Genomic DNA, 14,280 nt, shown 5'->3' with positions numbered 1-14,280 from the left:
AAATGCGCTGTGGAAGTTATTTGCAAAGAAAAAGCCCTGAAATTCACCTCACTATATAATTAGGCTGCAGACGAATGCGCTGTTCGTAAATGCTTTTTTGTTAGCCTTTTGTAGTTTTGTGACATTTTTTTCCCCGGCATTTTGGCGTGTTTAAGCAACTCTTCAAACAAAATATTCACCGGCGGTGGACTAGTTGCAATACTAGACGGTGATTACCCACACTGGCTGCTCAACACCAATAGTCCTCTTTATGGCTGCTCAGTATCAACGTAAATCATGGTGCATTTTCATTGTTACCTACATCAACTATGACGCTAAAATCAACAGTCCTGATTGATCGCTTCCCGTAAAACATTCCCTATAGTGTAAGCGATAAAGAGAGCGCGTTATCAAATCATGTAAACGACAAATCTAGACTATGCCCGAGTCGCCTACACTACATGCAGCCGGTTCGCTCTACGAAACGCGCTCACCTAATCATGAGCTATTGACGGAAAACATCCTTGCTAAAACTTAACGTTCAGTGTAGTTGTCGTGTAGTTGACGTGTGACAGACACCAAGGTAGGGGGAGACACCGCACACCGCAGAAACAAGCGTTACGCACCTGGCGCTGCCGTTGAGAATTGAAAATGACGTGGAAACATGGCGCGCCGCCGTTGCTTGCCACTAAAATCCCGCAAGCTGCCACCCAGGGCGACGAGGGTGCGAGTGCCATTTTCCGAAAAGTCCGAGTGCCCTTTTCCTTTTCATTACAGGGGCTCTCTCTCTCTCTGCGCGCCATGAGCGCGAAATGGGTTGCTTTTCTTTTCCATTTTTTCTGTTTATTTTTCGTGGATAAAGGAAAGGCATTGCTGCGTTGTATTACAAACGCTGTGGGCTATCGTATGGAAATGAAACGCACACTTTGATGAGTTCAGTGTTTCCCAAAGCCGTTACAAGGCCCGTCAGTGGCTTGCGTCATTGCCAACGACGATGAGTAATACAATGCATTTCTGGCATATCTTCCAGCGTACTGCCAAGTGGGATACCTGCACACATGTTGGTGCAAGTTTTCTGTTCCAATCATAGGTCAAATAAACCTATACAGTAATTGCGTACGCTTATGCTCGGCCCACAGGAATACCTCCTGCGAAGCACTGGGTGGGTTCAGATGATTTGGCACTTAATTAAATGAGTGAGAAACTGATGACATTATTTAGCCGGATATCAGTCTACGAAAAACCACCCGATATTGCTGACGCAGCAGAGATATGAGGGCAACGTGAAAAGTATCTGAGTATCGGAAGACACACAAGGCGCACAGGACATGTGCGACATCGGTTCATCGCACACTCACAAAGTCTGTGTTGTCAGCTACAAACATTACGAGTCTCTGTGCTGTTAGCTTGATGCCTGTTTCCAATTCGCTTGTAGCTAGAATTGGTGTTCATAACATGCGTTAGAAGGATTGGATCGGCGTTTTGTTTTCTTTATTCTACTGCCGCAAAGGTCATGCTTTGACAACTGTGAAGACTGTCTTGGGATTGCCGAGAGCGACTACGTGGCTCATGTCATATGATCAATAAATGCGGAGATATGCACAATGTGTATGCTAAAATCTACGCATAGGCTCAAAAGCAATCTCACCAGTATACAACTCCAGTGGCTAATATCTACCGTATCTCCGTATTATCCACCGGTATGTGCGCTTGTCTACAGCGTACACGGGTTGTGCCGCCGATGAACGACTTTTGTCTGTAGTGAATCTATAGACGGCATGTAAACCTAAAGCAATAGGACTTTTACACTATCGGCTATCTTCTTGTTCATCTCACGCCTTACCACCGTTGGTATATGGGATGTTCGCTCATGTTGAGTAAAACCTTTGGTGACGTGCCGCTCTATGGCCTTCATCGGTGGTGATATAGGAAACCGTGGAGAATAATTCGAATTGCAAAGCAGTATGCAGGGTGCTTCACCTAAATTGAGCCGAACATTAAAATATACAGACGCTACGTAGCTGGAGAGAACAAAGGTAATGTTTGCCGTCGGTTTCAAGCACTCAGTTTATTTCTTGCTTTCCCCTAATTAGGTCATTTGTCTTAATTGAAAAGTCACAAGGAGAAAATTATAGAGCAATGCGAGAGACTCCCGCTCTTTGTGGCTCAAAATGTGCTACATAAAAGTGTTTTTCTGGGCGTAAAACAAGCTCGCGAATAGGCGCAATGTACGTGCTCGAGCGGCAGTCCCGTGGCAATATATATACATGCAGTGTGTTTCATGGAATACTTTGAAATTCTTTTTATTTTGTAAAGGTCTGTTCTTGTTGACGAGCTGGTCTACTCGCAGGGGCGGATACCACTTGCACTAAAATCTGAAACACAAAATCGACTAATTAACAAGAATCCGGTACTAAACTTTTTAGCTAACTATCTTATGGCCCATATTGCAATTTACAAATTCAAGCAGTGGATTTCGCAAGGCGGATCCACTTGGAACGCATTCTCAGGATGACACCAGTTTCGAAATGTAAATTCCCGAACTTTGCGAAAAAATGCATTGGCGTTCCAGTTACCCCTGTGCTTGAGTGCATGTAATGACGTTTTGTTAACAATTAAATGGTAGTCCTACGTAAAGTGCGGGAGTTTATATATCGAAACTTGTGTCAGCTTGAAAATTCGTTCCAAGTGGTTCCGCCTTGCGAAATCTACTGTTTGCATTTGTAAATTGCAATATGGGCAATCAGATATTTAGTCTAGCCTTAGGAGCTCCACGGCTGGAATTTGCAAATTGCAATATGTGCCATAATGTAAATACATAAAAACTTAATACGTAATTTCTTATTCGTTAGTCGATCTTGAATCTCAATTTTTTGCGCAAGTATTGTCCGCCGCTTCGAGTAGACCAGCTCATGAACTAGGATTGTGATATCTGCAACAGGCAGCTTTTAAACATATTCGAAAGTCTTCGCTGACACACCATGTATGTGGTGTGTGGCGGCGGCGGCGAACAAAGCACGTTGGCTGCGTTGGTGCAGCACAAGAGAATAAACAGCACCTAAGTGAAAACATGTTCTTTCTTAGTGTCAAACTGCTCGGCTGATGTACCGTGTTTTCACGTACGTCGAGTTCATTTCTCTGTGCTATATTGATATATATATATATATATATATATATATATATATATATATATATATATATATATATATATATATATATATATATATATATATATATATATATGTCTGTGTGCGTGTGTGTGTGTGCACGCGAACAAGGTATAGACTCGGGATGGACAAAAAATATACACCTTATCGACTCTTGTCCATAGACACTCTATAGACTAAGAAACAATAAGGAAAAACCGAAACTGCATCGAATTTTTTCTTCAGGTAATCAGTGGGGCGGAGGCATACAAAAGGAAAAAGGATGACAACAATTTTTTCGCTAGGCTGGCTTTAGAATGGGAGTAGACAGAAATGGAAAGCTTATGAACGTTCGCCTATAGACAATTTATAAGCTTGGAGAAGTGAAAAATATTCCAGACAGTCTGTAGACAAATAATGGAAACAATAAAGACGGTGTCAACATTTGTACATAGGGAGTCTATAGAGCAGTACCGGACAAATAGAACAAACAGCTTATCAACGTTCGTCTATAGACAATTTATAAGCTTGGAGGAGTGAAAAATATTCGAGACAGTCTACATAGAAACATTGGAAACAATAACTAAATACTGCTTCAACATTTGCCCTAAGGGAGTCTATAGAGCATCATCATCATCATCATCCTAGTTATGCCCACTGCAGGGCAAAGGCCTCTCCCATACTTCTCCAACTACCCCGGTCATGTACTAATTGTGGCCATGTTGTCCCTGCAAACTTCATTTTATCCGCCCACCTAACTTTCTGCCCCTCTCTGCTACGATTCCCTTCCCTTGGGATCCATTCCGTAACTCTTCATGACCATCGGTTATCTTCCCTCCTCATTACGTGTCCTGCCCATGCCCCCATTTCTTTTTCTTGATTTCAACTAAGATATCATTAACTCGCGTTTGTTCCCTCACCCTATCTGCTCTTTTCTTATCCCTTAACGTTAAACCTATCATTCTTCTTTCCATAGCTCGTTGCGTCGCCCTCAATTTAAGTAGAACCCTTTTCGTAAGCATCCAGGTTGCTGCCCCGTACGTGAGTACTGGTAAGACACAGCTCTTATAAACTTTTCTCTTGAGGGATAATGGCAACCTGGTGTTCAAGATCTGAGAATGCCTGCCAAACGCACCCCAGCCCATTCTTACTCTTCTGATTATTTCAGTCTCATGATCCGGATCCGCAGTCACTACCTGTCCTACGTAGATGTATTCCCTTACCACTTCCTGTGCCTGACTACCTATTGTAAACTGCAATAAGTAGTCTATAGAGCAGAAGCGGACAAATAGAACAAACTGCTTATGAACTTTGGCTATATGCGATCCATAAAGCGGGAGTAGGTAAAAAGAAAAAGAAAGCTTATCGACTTAAGCCTACAGTCTACGAACACAGAATTGCCAAAAATATAGACTGTATCGACATTCGTCCATGGGATATCTATAGAGCCGAAGTAGACAAAAAGAAACAAACACCTAAGCGACTGTTTCTACAGACCCTCTACAGTGGAGGGGGCAATGCAGCAGCAGCAGCTTGAACATATTACCTAAACGCTTCTTCTTGTTTGCACAGCTTCTGGATTTCTCGGCTGGCCATGCCGTTCGTCACAGGCGCATGGCGTGCCCTGCACCGCTCGAACATGTGGTGATTACCGTCAATTCTTCATGGTTCAGCCCTATGGTCCAGGCGTGTGGTGGGCGTGAATTTCCTGCGCACGTTCTTCCTTCTCTGATGATTCTGCGCACTCCCGTGGATGCTCCTAGCCCGGCAACTATTAAAGCAACTCCTAGCGCGGCAACAGTATTAAAGCTCCGTCGTTCCAGCGCCGCGGCAGTGGGCAATGCAGCAGCAGCAGCAGCTTCAGCATGTTGCTCGAACGCTTCTTCTTGCTTGCACAGGTACATTACGTGAACGACTAGTTCTGTATCCGATCCGATAATCGATTCCTGCTGATGCTTAGTTGCCAAGAGAGTTATTTGCGTAGTAGACTATAGACTGTAAGCAGTGGTGTGACGGCTTTGTAACCTTTCAAAACGAATCTTCTGGCATGTGCCGTTATTGAGTAGGGGTTGTCGCAGCTTTTATCTGTCCAAAGTAACATAAGTGCCTGTATCAATTATGTACTGTCTAAACGGAGTACATTTGAAACAGATATCGCTTAATTAAAAGAGCGCATGCTCATCTTCGAAACTCAACCGAGTACTTTAATGTTATTGCAAAGTGATGTAACTAATCTCAAGAAAGCAGCAACCGATTTGGAATATACGTCTCCGTTTTGGTATGTAAGGCAGATGAAATAGTAAACAGAGGTAGAAGAAACGATGAGATCGTGTACGGCCCAAATTGAGAAGGCGGGGGAATAAACGACAGTCTCTTGAATGTGATCAAGAAAAGGTGTTTTCAAGGAAACACATGGACTTACTATCAATAATATGGAAAGATGTCAACGGCTAGGAAAGAAAAATAAAAGCACGCCCCGTGCTCTTAAGGTTCTCGGACTATCGCGACAAAAGTTCAATGCTGAAAGAGCACAAGAAAGCTGGGAGAACACTTTACATAACAGAGGACATTTCTTTCAAAGTTCGTGAGATAAGAGAAAAATTATGGCAATGCTCACAAGAAGGATGTGATGAAGGCTCCAAAGTTAAAATAGTTTTCTATAAATGCAGCATAGATGGTGAAATGTTTGTCAGTGTTATCTGGAAAACGCAAATGCTGTAAGCTGAAACGATGGAGCAAAGAATGTGATAACCGTTGCCAATCGCCATTCACCATCTTAATCCTTAACTGCTGCAGCGTTGTCAACAAAGTCGAACAGCTTGAAGTTATCCTTCGCTCGCTGGACCCCGATATTTCAGTGTTGACTGAAACCTGGTTATATTATGATATGTATGATAGCCAATTTGTCCCGATAAACTACAGAATATTGGGCAAAGACTAAATATTGCGCAAAGGAGGAGGCGTAGCCATTCTTTTTAAACATGCCCTTCAAATGTTAAGAATGCCCGACACTTCGGGAGTAAAACGCTTTTTCTGCAACTTTTGTATTAACAATGTCAAATACATTCTTGGTGCCGTATACAGGCCCCTAACTCGTCGGTTAGGTACATGTACCCTCACTAAAAAAAGCAGATGGATAAAGCAATGTTAACCCGTGATAGTAACCTGCCGAATGTCGACTGGAGCACATTCCTGTAACGCTCCACCACAAATATTCGTCGTGAAATCATTGATATTGCTAAAGTTTTTGGTGGATTACAGGTAGGTAAGCATTTCACTAGAAGCGACAAAGATTCCTATGCAGTTATCTGTCCATTTATTGTAGGTGCAAATATACAAGATGACGTCTCATGTATGGTCACAGACGGCATTTAAGTTCAACAAGCAGTAGTATTGTCGTTGGAATGTTCCCCTCGCAGTAAAAATGATAAGATTCAGTGTTACCCGAATTTTTCGCCTGCAGATGACGCGTCTGTAATTGATACGCGAGCATTTCATCTGGATAACATTAAATAAAACACTGCCAGCATGTACGATGTGTTGCTTTTATTTAAAGGCATTATATTCAACTGTCTGCCACAGTTTGTTCTAAAGGTTGTGAAGATTGTGGCAGGTCGGAATCCCTGGAACTCTCGCGAGGCCTTGCTCAAGCAACCCAAGCTTAAGCGGATTCAAACTTGCGCAAACCTGAAAACTTGAACAAATAATGGAAGGGTCATTGAGGAAGCGTCAAATAATTTAAAAGAAGTGATAATAAATGACAAACGGAATTGCTTTAATGGACATCTTCCTAGTTTTATGAAAACGTCTCCATGGAGTTTCTGGAGGACGATGACTCATTCTTCTTCCCTTTCCGATATGTCCATAATAGGCGGTAATAAGGTCCACGATGAGCAGGTTGTATGTGCTGCATTTAACAATCATTTTAGTTTTCTATTCACAAAGGATGAAGGTTGTGTGCCTTGTTTTTACATGGATGGGCCTTCAATTCCTGATTGTTATTTCTGAGCATGGTATATGTCACTTGCTGTTAAAAATTGCCAAAAAGAAAACCCCTGTTCAGGTGGTATGCCAAATGCCTTCTTAAAACGCTTGGCCAAGCGATATCCTTGAAAATATTGTTTAGTAAATCGCTTCAGGATGGCACGCTTCCGGATGACTCGAAAACAGCACTAATAAAACTCTTACATAAATAAGGAAACAAGAATTGCATAAAAAATATCGACCAATTTCTCTGACTTGGACAACATACAATATTTTCGAACACCTAATCTATAAGCATGTAATCGTTTTTTTTTTGATGAGCATTGCGTCTTGACGAACGCTCAACATGAATTTCTGCAGGGCTTTACCACAGACACTCAATTATTAGAATATATTCAAGATTTTGCAAAACAATAAATAGTACAAAAGAAAGCGACGCTATGTTCATGGATTTAAGTAAAGCATTCGACAATGTAACCCACTGCTAATTACCTTACAAATTAAGTTTTTTACTCACAAAAATAAGCTACTAAAATGAATACAAGCATGCCCAACCAACAGCTCCCCATAAGTTAGGATAAACGACACTTCCTCCAACTTATTACCTGTCGCTTGTGGCGTTCCCCAGGGATCCGTGCTGGGTCCTCTGTTATTCTTGCTTTATATAAATGATATTGGCAGTAATGTATCTGGCAAAATTAAAGTTTACATGGGTGACTGCACACTATACGATGAAATTGCCTTACCGGAAGATCAAGTCATGCTAAATAGCGACTTTGGCAAAATAATTCGAAGATGCCATCAATGGTAAATGTCTGTTAACTATGAAAAGACCGTCTGTGTGATAATAACACGAACGGAAAAGCCCCTTCTCTTTTACTATTTTCCCCGGAACACTTATATTTCTGAGGTATCTCACTATACATATCTCGGCCATACACATATCTCACAATCTCCCCTGCTGAAAGCGTATCATACAATAGTTCGTCCTACTTTAAAATATGCAATGATCATTCGGGACCCCTACACAAAAATAAATATAGAAAAATTAGAAAGAATTCAAATGAAAGCTTTCCGATTTATCTACAATTCTTATGGTCCAATTTGTATAACAGTTCTCCTTAAACGTTGTGCCTTCTCTTCGATTAGAGAACGAATCGTGCTTCCCGATTAAAATTCTTTCTTCAGCTAATGAGTGGCCACTATTATACTGATACCTCGCACATCTTAACACCCTTAACTGGTTAAGCTACTCGTCATAAACAGTCTCGAACAGGAAACCCATTAACACTGCATAGCAATTGCTTCAAATGTTCTTATCTTACAAGAACAATAGTTGATTGAAATAAACGTCCTGATGAAGTCATTACACTAAATTCTTTATCCAGTTTTCAGGCGCACAAACATTCTTGGCTCAATCGCACATCTTTTCTTTGTTCCTTTTTTCATGCAATCTGTCCTTTTTGCATGTTGAATTGAAGCATCGGCATCATTGCTTGAATAGTATGTTTGTATGAATGTACTTGCATTTTCCCACCCTGCTAAGATCTTGTAAAAGATCCCAGTATCTGTGAATAAATTGTCTGAAGAAATAAATAAGATGGGAGGAGGCAAAAAGAAATAGAAACCTATCGACTCGCGTCTATAGACAGACTCTAGACTATGTATCAACAGAAGAACAAATCTATAGAAAGGCAGAGTCGTCTATAGAGAGACTCTAGACTTTGTGTTAATAGAAGAACAAATCTATAGAAAGGCAGAGTCGTCTATAAGAAGTGTGTTGATTTCTATAGAGAGAACTCTTTTTTTTAAGGGATGGTAGTAACGGGAGTAAGGATTTTTTTACGGCACGCCGGCCCCTTCTATAGTGCTGCAACAACATTGAAATCAGTTGATAGGCTGCTTCTTTTATGCGAAAGGCTGGGGACGTCCCTCCACACGTCGAAAGCTGCCGTCTGCGTGGTAGCTTGCGAAACAGTAATCTTTACCGGGAAACGTATGCGGGGGGCTCTACGTGCTTGGTATTGTTGTCAGGAGTGCCTTATACTCAATTAAGTGGTTCGGATGATGTTTGTATACTTGTTCTTTATTGAAACGTTCGCTGTTTGATTTGTTGTGTGCTTGATTTCAAATTATGCATGTACGGTTCGTTTTACTTAGCTGACTAATTAAAGATTCTGCCTTAAGGGGGCACGAAGCATTGCTCCCGGCCCTACACCGCCGCCGCGATCGGCCAACATTTTTGCTGCCGGATGCGGACACAGAAAATGCAGACGAATTAGAGTTTACCAGATTCGCTGTAATTATGTACGACGATTACGATATTCTCTAATGCGAAATTTGAGCTCAGCAGTATACGAGTTTTCGATTCGCGATATGCTGAGACAAAGAACTTGAGACCGAAATCACCTCACCAAGTGACAGTGGGCCAGCGCCGTCAGCGCCTTCGCAGAGGGAGGGGCAGTATGGGAACGGTGCCATGACGAGCCGCATCGGAATCAGCTGCGGAAGAAGACGACGAAGGAGGCAGCAGTGGCACGAGCACGTTCACGCGGTTGCGCCGAGGGGCGGCGACGCTCTGGCCAGGATTGGCCAACTAAGTGCTGCAGGCTCAGCGTGAGAGCCGCCGTAGCCCAATGGACAAGGCATCGGTATTCTAAACCGAGGATTGCGGGTTCGAGTCCCGCCGGCGTTGCACTTATTTTGCGTTCGGGCTTCTCGTTTTTTTTCATCTTTAATCGTCATCTGCGCCACTTAAAATTTTTAGTGCGCAAAGCACAAATAAGAGCAGATGCCGTCTCTTACTTTTGCTACAGCCGAAATGTTGATGAAGCCTTCTACATGGCTCCTTCGGTTCTTATGTGTCCTTTGTACTGGAAGTCTCACATTTTAAAGCTTATTTTTGTACTGAATTTTTGTCATCTGCGTCGCCATGCATATTGTTGAGAGGGATAAAGTAAGCAGCATTCGCATTTTTATGAGACAACAGAGTCAATGATTGAACTGTCTCGTAAAGAAACTTCTATGTAGTTCGCCTTCGGGGAGCTAGCTTTGTTCACCTCAAACATACATGACGATTCCCGCTTCTTGCAATCTCAGAACCACTCATCTTGTTCGCCGATTCTTGTTGTCGTCGTCGTAGACCTGCGTTTTTGTAGCCCATATCCAAAGCTGAAGATTGGCGATGAATTGCGTGTTTAATTTGGGTGTATAAAAACTAGGGAAATAATAATTTGAACATCGCTACTTTTCTGAAACATTTCTCTGAAAGCGAAAAGAGAGTTGCGAAACACAGCGCAGGCATAGCTTTTTTTCATTCTCATTTTTTTCTGAATACATGTTCGATGTGCACCCCGAAAAGAAACGAGATGAGGCCTGTCGGAAATGCGCTGTGGAAGTTATTTGCAAAGAAAAAGCCCTGAAATTCACCTCACTATATAATTAGGCTGCAGACGAATGCGCTGTTCGTAAATGCTTTTTTGTTAGCCTTTTGTAGTTTTGTGACATTTTCTTCCCCGGCATTTTGGCGTGTTTAAGCAACTCTTCAAACAAAATATTCACCGGCGGTGGACTAGTTGCAATACTAGACGGTGATTACCCACACTGGCTGCTCAACACCAATAGTCCTCTTTATGGCTGCTCAGTATCAACGTAAATCATGGTGCATTTTCATTGTTACCTACATCAACTATGACGCTAAAATCAACAGTCCTGATTGATCGCTTCCCGTAAAACATTCCCTATAGTGGAAGCGATAAAGAGAGCGCGTTATCAAATCATGTAAACGACAAATCTAGACTATGCCCGAGTCGCCTACACTACATGCAGCCGGTTCGCTCTACGAAACGCGCTCACCTAATCATGAGCTATTGACGGAAAACATCCTTGCTAAAACTTAACGTTCAGTGTAGTTGTCGTGTAGTTGACGTGTGACAGACACCAAGGTAGGGGGAGACACCGCACACCGCAGAAACAAGCGTTACGTGCCTGGCGCTGCCGTTGAGAATTGAAAATGACGTGGAAACATGGCGCGCCGCCGTTGCGTGGCACTAAAATCTCGCAAGCTGCCACCCAGGGTGACGAGGGTGCGAGTGCCATTTTCCGAAAAGTCCGAGTGCCCTTTTCCTTTTCATTACAGGGGCTCTCTCTCTCTCTGCGCGCCATGAGCGCGAAATGGGTTGCTTTTCTTTTCCATTTTTTCTGTTTATTTTTCATGGATAAAGGAAAGGCATTGCTGCGTTGTATTACAAACGCTGTGGGCTATCGTATGGAAATGAAACGCACACTTTGATGAGTTCAGTGTTTCCCAAAGCCGTTACAAGGCCCGTCAGTGGCTTGCGTCATTGCCAACGACGATGAGTAATACAATGCATTTCTGGCATATCTTCCAGCGTACTGCCAAGTGGGATACCTGCACACATGTTGGTGCAAGTTTTCTGTTCCAATCATAGCTCAAATAAACCTATACAGTAATTGCGTACGCTTATGCTCGGCCCACAGGAATACCTCCTGCGAAGCACTGGGTGGGTTCAGATGATTTGGCACTTAATTAAATGAGTGAGAAACTGATGACATTATTTAGCCGGATATCAGTCTACGAAAAACCACCCGATATTGCTGACGCAGCAGAGATATGAGGGCAACGTGAAAAGTATCTGAGTATCGGAAGACACACAAGGCGCACAGGACATGTGCGACATCGGTTCATCGCACACTCACAAAGTCTGTGTTGTCAGCTACAAACATTACGAGTCTCTGTGCTGTTAGCTTGATGCCTGTTTCCAATTCGCTTGTAGCTAGAATTGGTGTTCATAACATGCGTTAGAAGGATTGGATCGGCGTTTTGTTTTCTTTATTCTACTGCCGCAATGGTCATGCTTTGACAACTGTGAAGACTGTCTTGGGATTGCCGAGAGCGACTACGTGGCTCATGTCATATGATCAATAAATGCGGAGATATGCACAATGTGTATGCTAAAATCTACGCATAGGCTCAAAAGCAATCTCACCAGTATACAACTCCAGTGGCTAATATTTACCGTATCTCCGTATTATCCACCGGTATGTGCGCTTGTCTACAGCGTACACGGGTTGTGCCGCCGATGAACGACTTTTGTCTGTAGTGAATCTATAGACGGCATGTAAACCTAAAGCAATAGGACTTTTACACTATCGGCTATCTTCTTGTTCATCTCACGCCTTACCACCGTTGGTATATGGGATGTTCGCTCATGTTGAGTAAAACCTTTGGTGACGTGCCGCTCTATGGCCTTCATCGGTGGTGATATAGGAAACCGTGGAGAATAATTCGAATTGCAAAGCAGTATGCAGGGTGCTTCACCTAAATTGAGCCGAACATTAAAATATACAGACGCTACGTAGCTGGAGAGAACAAAGGTAATGTTTGCCGTCGGTTTCAAGCACTCAGTTTATTTCTTGCTTTCCCCTAATTAGGTCATTTGTCTTAATTGAAAAGTCACAAGGAGAAAATTATAGAGCAATGCGAGAGACTCCCGCTCTTTGTGGCTCAAAATGTGCTACATAAAAGTGTTTTTCTGGGCGTAAAACAAGCTCGCGAATAGGCGCAATGTACGTGCTCGAGCGGCAGTCCCGTGGCAATATATATACATGCAGTGTGTTTCATGGAATACTTTGAAATTCTTTTTATTTTGTAAAGGTCTGTTCTTGTTGACGAGCTGGTCTACTCGCAGGGGCGGATACCACTTGCACTAAAATCTGAAACACAAAATCGACTAATTAACAAGAATCCGGTACTAAACTTTTTAGCTAACTATCTTATGGCCCATATTGCAATTTACAAATTCAAGCAGTGGGTTTCGCAAGGCGGATCCACTTGGAACGCATTCTCAGGATGACACCAGTTTCGAAATGTAAATTCCCGAACTTTGCGAAAAAATGCATTGGCGTTCCAGTTACCCCTGTGCTTGAGTGCATGTAATGACGTTTTGTTAACAATTAAATGGTAGTCCTACGTAAAGTGCGGGAGTTTATATATCGAAACTTGTGTCAGCTTGAAAATTCGTTCCAAGTGGTTCCGCCTTGCGAAATCTACTGTTTGCATTTGTAAATTGCAATATGGGCAATCAGATATTTAGCCTAGCCTTAGGAGCTCCACGGCTGGAATTTGCAAATTGCAATATGTGCCATAATGTAAATACATAAAAACTTAATACGTAATTTCTTATTCGTTAGTCGATCTTGAATCTCAATTTTTTGCGCAAGTATTGTCCGCCGCTTCGAGTAGACCAGCTCATGAACTAGGATTGTGATATCTGCAACAGGCAGCTTTTAAACATATTCGAAAGTCTTCGCTGACACACCATGTATGTGGTGTGTGGCGGTGGCGGCGAACAAAGCACGTTGGCTGCGTTGGTGCAGCACAAGAGAATAAACAGCACCTAAGTGAAAACATGTTCTTTCTTAGTGTCAAACTGCTCGGCTGATGTACCGTGTTTTCACGTACGTCGAGTTCATTTCTCTGTGCTATATATATATATATATATATATATATATGTCTGTGTGCGTGTGTGTGTGTGCACGCGAACAAGGTATAGACTCGGGATGGACAAAAAATATACACCTTATCGACTCTTGTCCATAGACGCTCTATAGACTAAGAAATAATAAGGAAAAACCGAAACTGCATCGAATTTTTTCTTCAGGTAATCAGTGGGGCGGAGGCATACAAAAGGAAAAAGGATGACAACAATTTTTTCGCTAGGCTGGCTTTAGAATGGGAGTAGACAGAAATGGAAAGCTTATGAACGTTCGTCTATAGACAATTTATAAGCTTGGAGAAGTGAAAAATATTCCAGACAGTCTGTAGACAAATAATGGAAACAATAAAGACGGTGTCAACATTTGTACATAGGGAGTCTATAGAGCAGTACCGGACAAATAGAACAAACAGCTTATCAACGTTCGTCTATAGACAATTTATAAGCTTGGAGGAGTGAAAAATATTCGAGACAGTCTACATAGAATACATTGGAAACAATAACTAAATACTGCTTCAACATTTGCCCTAAGGGAGTCTATAGAGCATCATCATCATCATCATCATCATCATCCTAGTTATGCCCACTGCAGGGCAAAGGCCTCTCCCATACTTCTCCAACTACCCCGGTCATGTACTAATTGTGGCCATGTT

General features: G+C 42.4%; 1 non-coding gene across 1 annotated transcript; it reads left to right on the top strand.

The window, feature by feature from the left end:
• The first annotated feature begins 9,731 nt into the window (after positions 1–9,731).
• Positions 9,732–9,806, top strand: TRNAR-UCU (transfer RNA arginine (anticodon UCU)). The gene has a single exon. It is a non-coding gene; the product is annotated as a tRNA-Arg (tRNA).
• The last annotated feature ends 4,474 nt before the right edge of the window (positions 9,807–14,280 follow it).

Source organism: Dermacentor variabilis, unplaced genomic scaffold (assembly GCF_050947875.1).
Source record: "Dermacentor variabilis isolate Ectoservices unplaced genomic scaffold, ASM5094787v1 scaffold_13, whole genome shotgun sequence".
Lineage (NCBI taxonomy): Eukaryota > Metazoa > Arthropoda > Arachnida > Ixodida > Ixodidae > Dermacentor > Dermacentor variabilis.
The sequence above is the reverse complement of the archived record's forward strand: the minus strand, read 5'-3'. Positions and strand labels throughout refer to the sequence as shown.